Source organism: Acipenser ruthenus, chromosome 17 (assembly GCF_902713425.1).
Source record: "Acipenser ruthenus chromosome 17, fAciRut3.2 maternal haplotype, whole genome shotgun sequence".
Taxonomy (NCBI): Eukaryota; Metazoa; Chordata; class Actinopteri; order Acipenseriformes; family Acipenseridae; genus Acipenser; species Acipenser ruthenus.
In genome coordinates, this window is record NC_081205.1 from 30,165,313 (window position 1) to 30,181,130 (window position 15,818).

A 15,818-nucleotide genomic window follows, 5' to 3' on the forward strand; every position below is an offset into this window, starting at 1 on the left:
AAAAAAAATAATAATAAAAAAAAAACTACCACAGTATATTGCTTTTGTAATTTTGTTAGGTGTTAGCATTCCATGCATTAGTCAAGTTTACTCGTAACACACTCTTCTAAATCCAGTACTCTCAATACTTTTTTTTATAGAACAAAACAAAAATGATTTATAGTAAAAGATTTGGGGCAGAACGGTTGTTCTTTTTAAATACCAGAGTGATGTTTGTAGCATGCAAAACTAACCCTATCATTGTTTTCAATGTAACGCAATGATAATCTGGATGAGAGGTCAGCAATCTGGTTAAACAGAGTGAATGCAGAGTCTGGGGAGAACAAGCCCAAGAATCACAGGCTTCGTAGACTCTGCAAATCTTAAAGTCTTAATTAAACTTTATAACGCCTTCATTCCCAAGTGTCATTAGCACCCACTGTATTACAAGATCAATGTTAATGTGACAAACTAGAAATAACAAATAAAAAAATACCCCAAACCACCTGACATACCATATATCAACAGTAGATGTGTGACATACAGATGGACAAATGCTAGGACAAACTGACATTCAGCCCCCTATATCTCCAGAATCTTATACTCTTAAAAACGCATGCTAAATAAATTAATACTAAGTGTGACATATGTACATATGTTTTCAAACTCATTTTTTTACTCAACATTTTAAACAGCAAGTTTTGCATTTAAGTGTGTACATGCAAGTGCGTAACAGATTCCCCACCACTACCACTGCCGGAATTGCATATTAGATTGGACACATGTTCACTTAATTCAGAGTGGCATATTTAGGCTTGTTAACACAATAAACACAACATGAAACTGTGAAAGCGCAGTGGGAGAAATATCAGAAACAATGGAATATTTAATCCCGATTGTGATCCTACTGCTATACTGTACGTGATTGTAGGACACTGTCTACTGTTACTAGAAGAACAAGTAGTAAAACCTTTTTTTTTTTTTTTTTAATCTGCTTTTATCTGTTTTGTGTGAAGTTACTTAATACAGGCACAAGCACAGCTACTTTCATGATGCAAAGGCATAGAGCAGACTGAACACTAAAATAAGATACTGCCTGCACAGCAGTACACCCTTGCATGGCTTGTACCTACATCATGACCACAGGTGTGGAGAACAGATCTGATCAAACACCTGTTAGAACTCTAATTGTGACACAGTATGACATCACTGGGAACTTCAAAGAGATGCTCCACAGCCGTCTCTGCAGTATTCCAGTTACTTGTTATAGGTTCAGGTCAACACAAGACGAGCTGCAATCACTTAACCTTACCCCCTTTGGTTGACTTGGCTTTAACTCTTACAAATAATAATTATGTGCCCAGTACACAGCTATCACAAGAGCTGTCTCTAATTATGATATCAGGGCTGTAATTTAAAAAGCACAGAGCGAGTCAGCTCTCTCAATAGACACTGCAAATTACCTCAATTTGTTTTGTCAGAACCCATCAGCTGCAGGTGTCTATTCTACTTGTGCAAGGTCAGTACAAATATAAAGATTTATGTTCACACACCATCTAATTATTATTAAGTAAGGCTACATGCAGTACACTATGTTATTTGTATTTTTCCAGCCAAACAAACGTTCATCCAACTTGAAATAATTTTCATTACACCCCATATATACAATTAATCTTGTACTGTTTTCTAAATAAACCACATTTATATTCTCCTAATTAATAACACATCTCTTTTTTAATGTATTTATTTAGCTCACATTTAGGCAGTTTTTCAGAATAGAAAAAAAAAACAAGAAGAAAACATTCGCATTGCAAATGAAGAGTGAAGAGCAGAATGTACTCTAATGTTGTAGGTTAAACAGCCTCTGTTGTGTATAGGTCAGCCCAAGGTCCCAGGCAAACATCTTGCTTGTGTCCTGAAGCGTTGTTTCATGTGGGCCTTAGTCCTCCTCAGTGGGGTTCTTTACAGGACTGCTATTCTGTATCGATCTCCTTTAAACCTTCTGAATAATAAATTTCAAAACAACACAGCACAAACCGGCTAAAACTCTTTAATTACATCACCGCTGAAAGGAAATCATTGATCAACGGCATTATGGGAAATTAAACTGTCCCCCAAACTGGATCAAAGTCAATGAAATGGCTTACTAGCTGTCCCTGGCCAGACCCTGTGCTGGATCAGAGCCCGTGGACAAAAGGCAGGCCTGCCATTGTGAATGGGATCCTCTTTTTTTTGCGGCTCTCCTTAGCAGGTGTCCTGCTCTGAGCATGGTTTTTGATTACTCTAATTAAATATAATACTATCAACAGACTTTTATATTGATCCCCTAAAACCCCCTACTAAAGGGAACATTAAAGCACACGGAGAGCAGGGCAGGGTAACAGGGCAGCCTTAATGAGCACGGCTCTTATCAGTTTTCCAAAAGCTGCTTGTTTCTGACATTCATCAATATTAAACAGCAATCACACCAGTAGTCATAAGTCCTTGGAAAGGAATTTGGTTGAAGAATTCTGTTACAAGAATAAGCATATATATATATATATATATATATATATATATATATATATATATATATATATATATATATATTTTTATTTTTTTTTTGTAAAGAAAATATTCTCGCATAATAAGACAGACCATCTACAAACTAACACTGTATACGGTCTGTCAAAAATCCCATATACAGAAAATCCTAAACAGATCTTAAAACTGTATTCTTTTGTAATGTAATTTCAAGATCCCTTCATCAAATCTAAGTAACAACTAACTGAAAAGAAGCTGATACAGCTTAACAGTGCCTGAAGATACAGTAAAAATCCTGTAGCTGATTTCATACAAATCAGACATATGAACCGATTTTAATGCATCTGAGCAATATGTAACAGTAGATAATGCTACACAGCAAACAGTAACTTTAACAAGATTAAATAAAACCTAATACAAGTGCTCACTATATAATAGCATTGAAAGCATGAAAGGATAGTGCTGTTTCAGTTCAGTCCATAATTAAGTGTTCTTAAACAATGGATGAGCTTTACTGGGCAGCAGTGTGGAGTAGTGGTTAGGGCTCTGGACTCTTGATCAGAGGGTTGTGGGTTCAATCCCCAGTGGGGGACACTGCTGTTGTACCCTTGAGCAAGGTACTTTATCTAGATTGCTCCAGTAAAAACCCAACTGTATAAATGGGTAATTGTATGTAAAAATAATGTGATATCTGTATAATGTGAAATAATGTATAATGTGATATCTTGTAACAATTGTAAGTCGCCCTGGATAAGGGCGTCTGCTAAGAAATAATAATAATAATAATAATAATAATAATGCTGCAGTTTTCTCCCCTCTTTGATGCCACTGGAATTACCTTTCAGGACCCAAACGATCTTTGTTGTTCATTGTAAACCCATTCTAGTTTTCAATTTCTGTCCCGTTTTGCCAAAGTACAGTCTATTAGTGCTTCCAATGCAAATGATGTTTGACAAAGTGAAGGATCCGTTGATGTTTAATGATTTTCCATTAGGAACATTTATATTGGAATGAGAAAAGATGTGTTTGAGCGCAGGTTAGGCATAGCGGAATATACATATATATGTCAGTGGGTGGACAGGGTGCCGATTCAAGCTAGTTCTTATTCCCCTTGGATGACAGCTAAAACCCAACAGGAGGACACATCATCTAATAATGGGAACAGAAATTGAATTATATCATCGCTTACTGCCTAAGGAAACATTGCTAGCAGTAAACACCTTTGAGTGCTCAGGGATTAAAAAAAAAAAAAAAAAAAAAAAAAAAAAGAATAACCTAGACACCTTGAGACCACAAAATGCCTGTAAGCTGTTAATTTGTTTCACTGTTTGAAAGACTATGTTTTTTGGAAAGTGACTAATTGCAGGACACAATTTAGTAACAGCACAACTTAATCATGTTTTTTAGTCTTCCACTTTAACAGTGACACTTGTCTATGACTTCAACCCTGTAAACTGCTTCTGCCAGTAATAGCGAAAGACTAAAATAGAGACATTACTTTAGCAGTGCTGATTTCAAGGACACCTGATTAAAATTAAACAGTAACACACACACACACGTGCCATTTTAGTTAGATTGTTATATTGACAATATTTAAAAGGGCTCACTTTTAAGCTTTAAATTTCTCTTAATTTCTTATACATTCATTATACATTCAAATATTTCCTTTACCTACATTTTTAGACATTTATAGTAGTAGGCTATTCAAAATGACTGCAGGCTTGAAAAATAAATAATTCATAATTCTTGCAATAACTTTAATTTGGTTAAATCAAGGACAACCTACTAAAATACAGGTACAGTACTTACAGCATCTCCAAATTACCTGACTAAGCTTCCAAGGTGGCTGTGGAAGCAGAAAATCTCATAACAGATCTGAGAGAAATGGTTTGTGCGAACAGATGTGAAATCTAAGACTACCGAAAACTGGTACCAGGATAAGCCACTTTACCCCAAAAGGCTCTCTGGTAGCAACAACAATGAACCTCTTCAATGTCAATTTGATGTGAACTGCACTAACTGCAAAGCACCATCCCCCCACCCTTCTGCCACACTTACTCCCTATTCCCTCAGCTGGTCCTCATTGCTTACGCCCAAATGGCAGCAACCTGTTGTAGAACTCATCTGGAGAGGGCCTGCTGGCTAATTTACCCATGGATTAGTGCCCTGAGACCACTCCAATCTGCTACACTGTTTCGTTGTGAACGCCCTGCCCATTGGGCCTCACACTACCAGTTGGCACCTAGAGACTCCTTTCTTAGTAATTAAAAAGCTCAAAACTGGGGACTATTTGACAGCGCCACCTGTGTACCATGAATAGGGAATAGCAACAGGCAGGTGTATTTATGTATTTATATATGTGCAGTGTGGTGTAGGTATGTCCGCCCAAGCTTGAATAACCTTGCAAGCTGCGTTCTCTGCTCTCCCTCCCATCTCAATTTGCATTCCAATCTGCAATAAACATTGAGTAGTGATTCTATGAAATGACTGCACTGCAAAGCTGGTTACCTGCTGTTCACAACATCAACTAGTTGGAACGTGAGAGAATGGAAGGTTTCAATGACTTACAAAATAGGAGCCACATGAATAACACACATACAGTAGACTTCAGTAGGGTATCAGTGTTTTATATATTAAAGTACAGATTGACAAGACTTCCGATTGAAACTGTAAATATCCCATTAAAATATATATATTTTAATTCACTGCACAACACAAAGTGACAACTCGCTCTTATCTTCAAAAAGCAAACCAATGGGATGCATGAATGTGGGATTGGGATGCTTTGTCTCTGTCACTTCCCATTCAAGTTGCAATAAGGCATGATTATACCTTCTGTGCCATCATGGCCTAATGTTTCTTAAATTAATAAAGGAATCTCCAAATTGTGAATGGGTAGCAAACTAAGTCTGTCAGTTAAATTCAGAGGTGCCCAAGTCACTCTAGCACGTGTAAGGCTACCAAGTACTGCAGATCTAGTTTTGTTATGGAGGTTCTCATTATATATGGGTTCTGCTATCTGTGAATATCTTAAATTCAGGCAATTAGGAAAGAGAGTTCAGCCTCAACTGCAGATGTCTATTTTGCAGATTAAAATGTTATAAGTATGTGAACAGCTGTTTACTCAGAAGACAAATTAAAGATTATTTTTCATATCGAAACTGCTCCGTGAAGCAGGTTCTTTTCTTCCTGGCTCTCCATTTTCTCTGGATAAACTACTTCCAATACACGGTTGTTGGAGTTTTAACCAATAACCTCAGCAAAGAAATAGTGACATAAATCCCTGGTCTGTAATCCCCTGGGTTTAAAGTAATGTAAGGGATTATATTGCATTGCAAGGTGTTCATCCCCCGTATCCTCTAATATACACCAAGCCAACCTGTATTCCAATAAACACAGTAGCTAGGTATTAGCCATGTAACTCTTACAAGCAGTCATTACAAGCAGTTCCAGTCCATTAAAGAAAATAATCCAATCACTTTGTAATTTTTCCAGCAAAATCACATTCCCGCAAATTTTATATCCAGGCCATCTAAATAGTAAATACCTATTATTTGCTCAAAATGAGTTTTTACTTGCCACAGGCAAAACGTTGCCATTATTGTCTAGTTCTGTTAGAGATACAACAAGTTAAAAAGGTTATAAAGATTCCATTAACGTCACAAGACTCCTTGACAGTGCTCAGTAATTGAGAGCTTTATTCAAAGTGGAATATGCCCATATAAAACGCAGTATTAGTGCTCCAGGGTTTATTTAGTCACTAAACACTTCAGTTGATTGGAAATAATTCAGATAATTATCTGTATGTGTTTTCACTCAATCTACATTATTAACTATCCAGCAGTTACGACTGCCACACCAGTTAAAGAAACTGACCAAGGTTAAACAAAATTATTTTTCAAATAACAGAGTCCTATATTACTTCAACTGTGTTACTCTACGATAAAATGAATGAAGTGAAAAATGACACCACATCTGCTGAGACCTCATTCTGAAACAAGCTGACATCTTTGTGTAGAAACATTTTCAATGAAAATTAATCTTCACTGGGGATTTCTACCGGTTTCATTATATATTCATTTATATGGCTTGTGCATGAAAAATAACTGTAGCAAAAACAGTTGTGAAAAAGTCAACAGGAAATTTAGTGATAGTGAATATTGTAATCCAGTTATTAATCACGACATGATTTTTAATAATTTGAAATCATGGAACCCTGACAACCAGTAATTACCAGTACCATGTTAACCCTGCACTTCTCAGTCAGTAACAATGGGCTTTGAAGTGCTTAGCATGCCTTATTCCTTAAGGAAGGCTGAGAAATGCATCTGAGATAGTGAGTTATAGGTTGGTTATTATCTTTTAGGGTCCTTACGTTAGCAATTGCAAGTCCATATATGATTTACCTCCTATATGGTTTTCAAAATTCAGAGATAAGCTAAACGCAGACATATTTAAAGTCAACATGACCCCCTCAATACTTGACATGAAGGCATGACAGACAAACCTTTTCTTCAAAATCATTTCTCAGCAAAAAATGATTAGCAAGTTTCAATTTAGCACTTATAAGACGTTGACATGACTGGTCTGACTGGGATATGTATATTAAGGTTATTGATGTCCCAGGATGCCAAATAAATATGTCACCTATGGCTGCTTTTAATGTCCTAGCCCCTCCTTAGACAAACTATGGCAATGCTGTATCATTCACCGCTACACTTCGAATCTACATAAGACATGAGCCTTCAGCTAGATGGTTTACGAGACTGGACAGCCTCCTGTGCGTTATTCATTTTAATCCACTGGCTCCTGTTGTATATTCGTGATATAATCTTGGTTATGGACTTTTGAACCCAAACTGCACTTTAGCTAAAGTGACAAATGTTGTCATCTGAAAAGGGCCATTGCAGGTAGACATATATGAAGCACCTGTGCTAAGCCCTGGCCACAAGTGTAAGAATTCATACATATGTCTCACAGATGTCAAAATTTGTAAGAAAAACCTCTCAAGAATTCAAAAAAAAAAAAAAAAAAAAAATGCAGATTAACATAACAAATTAATTAGCATAAAACTTCTCCTTTCCTGGCATGAAAAATATTAAATAAAGTAACCTCATTGTTTATTTGAAAGTCTATGGTACACATTTCAAGCCTTGATTAGCGGTGTTGCTAATTGGGATGAAATATGCAACTTGACAAAACTTAACACCTTATTAAATGTTTATTTCTCTTTACCACTCCCTGCAAGGAGTTTGGATGGTGATCTGCAGATCTGTGCTATAAATGGTATACCATGTTAGGCTGCAGTCTTAATAAGGCATCTGCAGACAGACAGCATTTCGGTAATTAGAAGCACAAGTCTGGATCCTATTTGTTATTTCTAACTCTCTACGACAGATACTATAAAATAGGGGAGAATGTACTGGAGTTTAACCAACTATACATTACAAAAGTACAAAAAATAACTCTGGTAAGTATTTGCAAGTTCAGACCCCTTATTCTAAATCCCTCATTAGGATGACCTCCAGGAAGGTAGTGTAAAAAAAAAAAAAAAAAAAAAAAAACACAACATCTTATTGTATTTAGAGGCACACTAATGCTTTATGAATACTTTGTATTAAAGTACAACACAGAGTTTTACTGGTTTTTGTGTTATGTATGACTAGTGTTTTGCTGTTGTTGCCAACCCTAATTCAAACTCCCCGGCCAGCAGAACCCAACTTGGACTGTATCTTCCAAAACAGACAATTACTGACAATTGGCAAGCGTCATAGAAAGGAATGAATGAAGTATAATCATTGAATTTAAATAAGGCATGTACACTGGTTGGAAGACTAATTCCATGTCACATAGCATTTTCTCTCAACAGTTATACTGTCATTATAACTTTGTTGTCCATATCCACTGTTGTCATCATTAGGTTGTCTACCTTTTAGAATTCAGCCCGCAAAAGCAGAGAGACACATTTATGCAACCTAATTTGCTGCTGCTCAGAAAAATTCATTAAATATCCACATAAAATACTTTTCAACTGCTACAGAGACTCATGCAAGTCAACAGCTCATAATCACCTTTCAATCTGCAAGGGCATAAAACATTTCATCAAAGACGAACGTCCTCTTTGACTGCCGGGATGAGAATCAAAAAATTAATAAAATCTAGTTTGGCGCAGGGTATGCATTAATCAGAAACTATAATAAATCCACATGCTTCTTTTGACAGTACATTAGTCAAATAGTTTTGTATGATAACGACATTGACTAATGGGCTCCGAGTTAGAAGGGTCAATCATAAACTCATCAAATGCTTCATTTAATTTCTTAATTTAGACAAACACAATTTGTTTATGGGAAGGATATCAGGTGTTCTTGAATGAATAATGGCTATGAAACCAAACTCCATTAATCAGTCCTTGATTACAAATGACTTGGAGGTTGTTTATTCTAATTTCATTCATTTCGATCAACAAAGAAAACACAAGCAAATATAGCCATTAGGAATGGGGATGGCACAATTATTTCCTCATATTAAATAAAGTGATGATAAATGTTCCAACACTAACTAAAACAAAGGGGTTTTTATTACACCAATTTAAATGAGTTGCCCTCTAAATAAATCAGCATAGGCTGATACAACGTTTGGATATCATTTCAGCAGAAAAATGAAAGGCATGAGGCAGAAAAAAACTAATTAAACAGAATTATGAAATATTAAAACAGTTGGCAAAGGTTATTTATATGGTCAAAGTGTATCACACTCCAATTAGTATCTCATCTTATTTCTAGTACTAAGTATAGAGATTATACCACATAGATAGATGCCCAGTAGAGACCCAAAAAATTGATATTTGGGGCTTACACATTTAGTGCATTAAAAAGTGGAACATGTAAGTCTGATTCTTTCGAAAAATCTGAACAGCCCAAAGCCATTTTTTTAAAATTATTTTAAACAGAATTAATATCACCAGCGGCTATGTAGATTTTTACTAGTATGATATGAGCCCATCATAAAGGGTTAGAATTTACAATATTCAGAGGGAATTCAATATTATGACCTACTTCGGTAGTGAACAGTTCTTTAATGAGGAAGATGTGCCTTTCTAACAGAAAAAGTCAAACATAAATGTGTAACTACTGAACATGAAACCAACTGGAATGTGTGTTGTTCTTTATAGCAAAATAATTCAGTTGTACAGGGGGAAGTACATTTAGCAGCAGAGACTATTAGCCTATATTCTATACATTAGTGCTGCTGTAATTAAACAGGAGTACATGAGCAAAATGACTTTTACAATGCAAGTGTATACAAATACTGCTAACATTTTGTGTTAAATATTTTTAAGCTGTTTGCTGCATACATATTTTGTGTTTTGGTATTACAATCAGATTATGCAGTGTTTTGAAAGGCTCAGCCTTTTCCCCAAAGTACCCGAGTAACTGAGGTGTGAAAAACACCTATGTACTGAACAGAGTAAAAACTTCCTCTTGGAATTATTTCCTATGCCACCAGGAAATGTGTTCCACATGCAGTTCATACTGCATACAAAACCATTTGAAAGCCTGGGATCTACAGCGCACAAAACTAGATAATTAAATTACTTAGCAAAGTTTACTTAATAGTAAATGGTTAGCAAAGGTGATTAAGGTGATTGCAAATTTGCTTTCATTTAACATCAATAGCTAGTCTGTAAGACTCATCTGCAAACAATTAGCACATACATTTGCATCAAAATTGTTTATACCATATGCTGCTACATTATGGAAAATAGCAAATTAAAAAAAATATATATTATTTTTTTCTGTTATGTAAATTATATATATTGGGAGACAAACAAGGGGAAAGAGTTTTAAAACCATGCGGCTTAAACACAGATGTGACAGAGCCATTATTAGTAAAAAATTATAAAAATCCACTTTGAATTCGAGCACACTTTTAAATGGACTGTTTCAAGCAGTCACCAGCTGCTGCTTGGAAAATCCCAACAGAAAACAAGTTCCCATAAAAAATAAAAATAAAGTTTTTTTTTTATATATATATTAACTTTTCCCCTCCAACATCAAAAGTCCTGGCAGGACAGTATTGTATCTATATTTATTTTTGGATTATATCTCAGAGAAAGAATATACATTGTTTGAAAAAAAGGTTCAACAACTTTCTTTTTTAAAGTTAAATACACATCTGGAGATAAAATATTTTTGGACAATTATTTTAACTATCAATAAGAAATAGAACATTGCATGAATATATTACCAAATCTAAAGAACGTCCCATTAAAGTAATGAAATACTTCAAACACTGTAATAAACTACATTTGATGATCCTACTGTACCGCACTCAAGAATGCCAGTTTTTAGGTCATAAACAATATACCGTGCAAGGATTGAACCTGAGACACACAGACTTGTTTGCTCTACCATGGAACTGCTTAGTCTTTTGTCACACATAATTACAAGCTCAGACTGAAACTGTGAAGTAATAAAGCATACACCTTGCCCACCTGAATTATAGACTGTTCCAAACAATAAGGTATGTTACAAGAAGAAAGTCTCTTCCAACAGCAACATAAACCGGGAGAGGAAGAACAGCGTCTAGTATGGATATTTTTCAGACATCATAAACATGTTTTTGTTTGGGGGGGGGGAGGAACTGAGAGAGAAGTGATGCAACTGCAGACACTGTACTAAATAATGAATAAAACCACAAGTCATTAATACTTGAGGCAATATGGTTATATTCATTTGAGTACTGTTTAACCAAGTTACAGGTTGACAAATAACCAGATGTGTTGACGACGCATCAGTTTCTGTACATGGTAAGCTCACAGCAAGAAAGGGTAATGTCAGTGAGCTTTTATTTATTTATTTATTTATCTATCTATCTATCTATCTATCAGGGGCACATACAATAATAACATAAGTGTTATTTACACAACACAAGATGCATTGTATTTTCAATTTAGCAGACTGGCTAATTTCCATTGATAGTCCCTGTCAGCTGACATCTGTGCAGTGTGTAAAAGCAGGCAACACATTTACTTTGACCTTCTCCTCAGTTTGTTATTTATTAGTATACTTACCACAGAAACCTATCTTATTTTTAAAATGCAGGCATATAATTTACATACTTACAAACAAACTGTGGTTATTGATTGTTCATTATATATATCAGCTTAACAAGCATTAGGGGAAATCTTTTAAATACAACAGAGTAACGCCAACAACTCAGAGAGAAAATTAAACACTGGCCATTTGCAGCCACCTGCCATTCTCCGTACCTTCCTACTTCCAGATTTTAACAAAATGAAAGATCATCTTATTTAACTTAACAGCTCCCACAATAAAAGCAGGCCTCCAAAAGTAGTGAGTGATCCCATTAATTCCACCAGAGTAAAATGATACAGTCTATGTATGTGGTCTCTTCAGCCACATCTGTTGTGGGCCATTTCGAAGTTCAGTCTCCTGCTGAGTTCAGATCACTTAATGCTTTTCTATTTACTGTGCAAGTAGTAGTCAAAACACAATTGCTTATTTCTTTCTTTTTTTTTTGGTTCATAAGTGAATTATCACAAACATGAATAAAATGAACATATGTCATACAAAATGTCCTCGTTAGCTGAAGATAATCTTTGGAATGTTTTAACTAATCTGCGCTTTTTTTCTTTTTTTAGGGGGGGGGGGGGCGGGGATGATGAAAACTTTAATAAATTAATATAATTTCAAACTGCTCAGTCATAACTATTTCTAATGACTTGGTTTAGTTTATTTTTTATTTATTTCTGTCGAGACCTTGAAATGCAGTAGTTCTGTTCAAATGGCAGAAGAAAAAAGGCAAGAAATAATAATCAGATCGCCACTTAAGACTCTATTTTACATAATTAAACATTTTCAGTACAATCACAGACCAACAGTTACCCTTAACTTGTAAAATATGTAATAATAAAAAAAAAACATCTCTGAAGGAGAGTGGAGAAATAAACTGCAGACACAAGTGGTTTGGGGAGCTAGTGACAGAAGCTCAGCTAAATCCTCTGTTTACACTGGGGATTATCTGAAAGGATTGCGAGCAGCAAACTGAGCTGTTCATGGTCAAGGGGACCGTATTCCTGTCAGCCTGAGGGGCACAAGGACAAAGGACAGGCCTGGTAGGAAGTGACCCATAAACATATCGCTACAATGCTTTTATATAAAGCCAGTCTGCCTCCCACAAACCCCATATGACCATTAACTGGCCTGCAAGGCCTGCCAGGAGGCCTAATTACAGGCCTACAGAGCCCAATAACAAAAGCTGAAGGGCTTTAGCTGAGGGATGATCTGCTTTATACTGACTTGAGAGAGTCCATACAGGAGTGGCAAAAGAAAGAAAAGGGCCCAGCTTTAAGCATCTCAGGAGACCGAGAAAAGAAGTGGAGACTGGCAGGCTGCATGCGAGTCTACATAAGACAGGCTTAGGCACACCGTTGTCACAACATTAACATTCAACAACCTCTTGTTTAACATCTGCTCGTGAAAAAAAGAGGGGGGAAAATGCAAGAATGAGCTGCACAATGTTGTTATCTTATTTTATATTGCATTTCATTTACCTTCTTAATAAAATTGTACATTTATTGTAATTATATTTTGTAAAAAAAAAAAAAAAAAAAAAAAAGAAAAAATTTAACAGAATAAATCGTTAAATAATTATGGTATGCATATATTATATATATATATTATATATATATATATATATATATATATATATATATATTAAATCTAAGCAGAATGTTAAACGCTCGACAGTCGAGAAAAGATTAAATCTCAAATACCAATAACTCAACTTGTGCTTTAATAATAACTGGGGACTTGTGGCTGTATTCCTCCAAAATACTACGATACAGTAATTGCAACACAGGAAGTAGATAGCACTTTATTACTGTTACAAATTGCCCCACAGCTAAGTGACGACACCTTTGTAAATTAGCCTTCTTCCAAAGAGGGCTGAGCTAGTACGCTGCCAGCACAGTGTGTCTGAAAAAATCAACATTGGTGCTCCTATTGACATAAGTCTCTTTTTTTTAAATGAGCTTAGACAGTCAAAACAGTTGCAAATCTCTGCACACCCACAAAGCTGTTTTAACTAGCTTTCCTTTAAAGTACAGTAATGAAAATAAAGCGTAATACAAAACTATAACAGTTTTACACTGTCCTTAGAATAACGAAACAAGGTTCAATGGCAGAAACTTTGAAACAATACTTCACTTTGTACACTTACTTTTTTTTTTTTTTTAAATAATTTGCACCAATTAGACTATCCAGGAGAGTGTGCTGGTGTACTTACCTAGAACAGCCAAAGTGAGGTGCTCATTCTTTTACGCCTGAAAACGCTTGCAGACTCCAGGCTATAGGGTGTACCGACTTCCCTGGGGTCTGGCAGGCAGGCAGTGACTGAGTTGAAATTCGAAACGAGGAGCTCCTGGCTGCTGCACCACAGCTTGAGTCACGGTTTTAAAAATGTATTAGTACCCTTAGCGGCCTTCTCATTATCAGACTGCCATTTAAAGAACTGTTTTATGTCATTCTTCCATTAACAGCCTCTCTGCAAGAAATGAATCATGCTGTTTAAGTTTTTTTAAGCATCTGCCAAAAAGCCTTTGGACGAGGGCTCAGCACAGCTCTGTGTAGAAGGGCATCCCTTTAAACAAACTGTTCATTTCAACTATGTGACAGATGCTTTTATTTTTAATTTTTCAAGTGACAAGTAGTTTTTCTGTTACTCTGCCCATAGGATAGAACAAGATGATGTAACTTAATACACTTTACACCAGAGTTGATCTAAACGAAGAATAAAAATGTTGTATAAACATGCATTACTCAAGTCAATATTTCAAAACAACTGTGGTGAAATCATAGGTAAATTAGTTAAAGATGGAAATGTATAGTAAATCTTTCCCACTGAGGAATTGGATAACAAATGCAGTGTAGAGGGACTGTTCTGTAGAGGATTTCAATAGCATTTTAATGAAGGTGCCATATGTTTAAAATGTCTATTCAAATACCTTAGGTTCTGGACTGGGATGATATATAATGCAAGGTACCTTTAATACATTTTCAAACTGTGAAATTAAAAAATGAAGGGTGACAGCTGTGAGCAGTATAAACAAATTGTGCTTTTTTGAGCTTCAGGCTGTCACATCTGTTTTATAATTATACACTTCAAAAGATGCAGCAAGTAATATATACAATTTAAATCATGAAATATGAGACTGTTTTTGTTTTGTTATTGAAAATATTGTGAATGTTAACCAAGATATGGGCACACATTTATTACTTAGGGGTGGCACTCTGCAAGACCTAAGGGACTGATCATGTTCCTAAAATGTTGGAAAAAATAATATTTACATTTAAAAACTTAAAAACAATTACCAGTATTGATTTTATTTTAATGAGTTTATGGAAACCAGCTGTATTTTGGAACAAGAATGCTGGACACATAATATAATGGAGTGAAATGCATTTATCCCTACTAGAGGAAGACTCAAACAATACAAGTGATGGACACTCACTAGTATAGTATAGCAATTGTATTTATTCATTTCAACACATTCATCCTGAAGCCATGTAGGACAAATATAATGATATTGCTACTTTATTAGAAACTCCTCTATTTGACACAACAGTGATTTCCTTCAGTCCCTGTAGGAAGATGATTCTTTACATGCTTAAACGGCATTGTGTGCATCTCACCCCCGGAACCAGACTGCCACAATTCACAAAATGTTCTATTCGGCATAATAGCCACAGGAGAGTTCACTGAACAACTGATAGAAAGGCAACATGAGCTAATGATGTGACCTCACATCCAAACAGCATTGTATCTAGCAGGATGAAAGAACTGTGAATAATAAATTCAAGTTAATACAAACTAGATGTAGCGCTGCTGCGGGGGAAAAGGAAAGGATGGCGGAACACAAAGCTGGGGAATACAAGCTGGGTATGACTAAACACAGTGGTACAAAACTCTGGCCCTTGAGATCCAATCCAGTCCAGGTCTTTATTGGAAGCGGGTCCTACATTAGTTAATTGAACTTGATCACTTAAAACTACTTTAGAAACTGACTGGAACAAAAACCAAGACTGGATCTCGAGAACCAGAATTAACAGACTGACTTCATTGTAACGGCTTTCACTCCAACCCCAGCACTGATGAGACATCTAATAAAGCAATGAATACCTCTACTGGGGGCGATGCAATGCTGAAGAATACCACTATGGCTTCATGAACAGACTTTATTAATGCAAGGTTCCATTGGCAGCTCCAAGAGCTGCAATATGGTACTAAGC

The 15,818-nt window shown here is 35.8% G+C and overlaps 1 protein-coding gene across 1 annotated transcript in view; it reads right to left on the minus strand.

Moving 5' to 3' along the window:
- The window catches only part of LOC117422872 (serine/Arginine-related protein 53-like), a 94,902-nt gene that overhangs the window by 29,958 nt on the left and 49,126 nt on the right, over positions 1 to 15,818 (minus strand). The gene's annotated exons all lie outside the window — the stretch shown is intronic.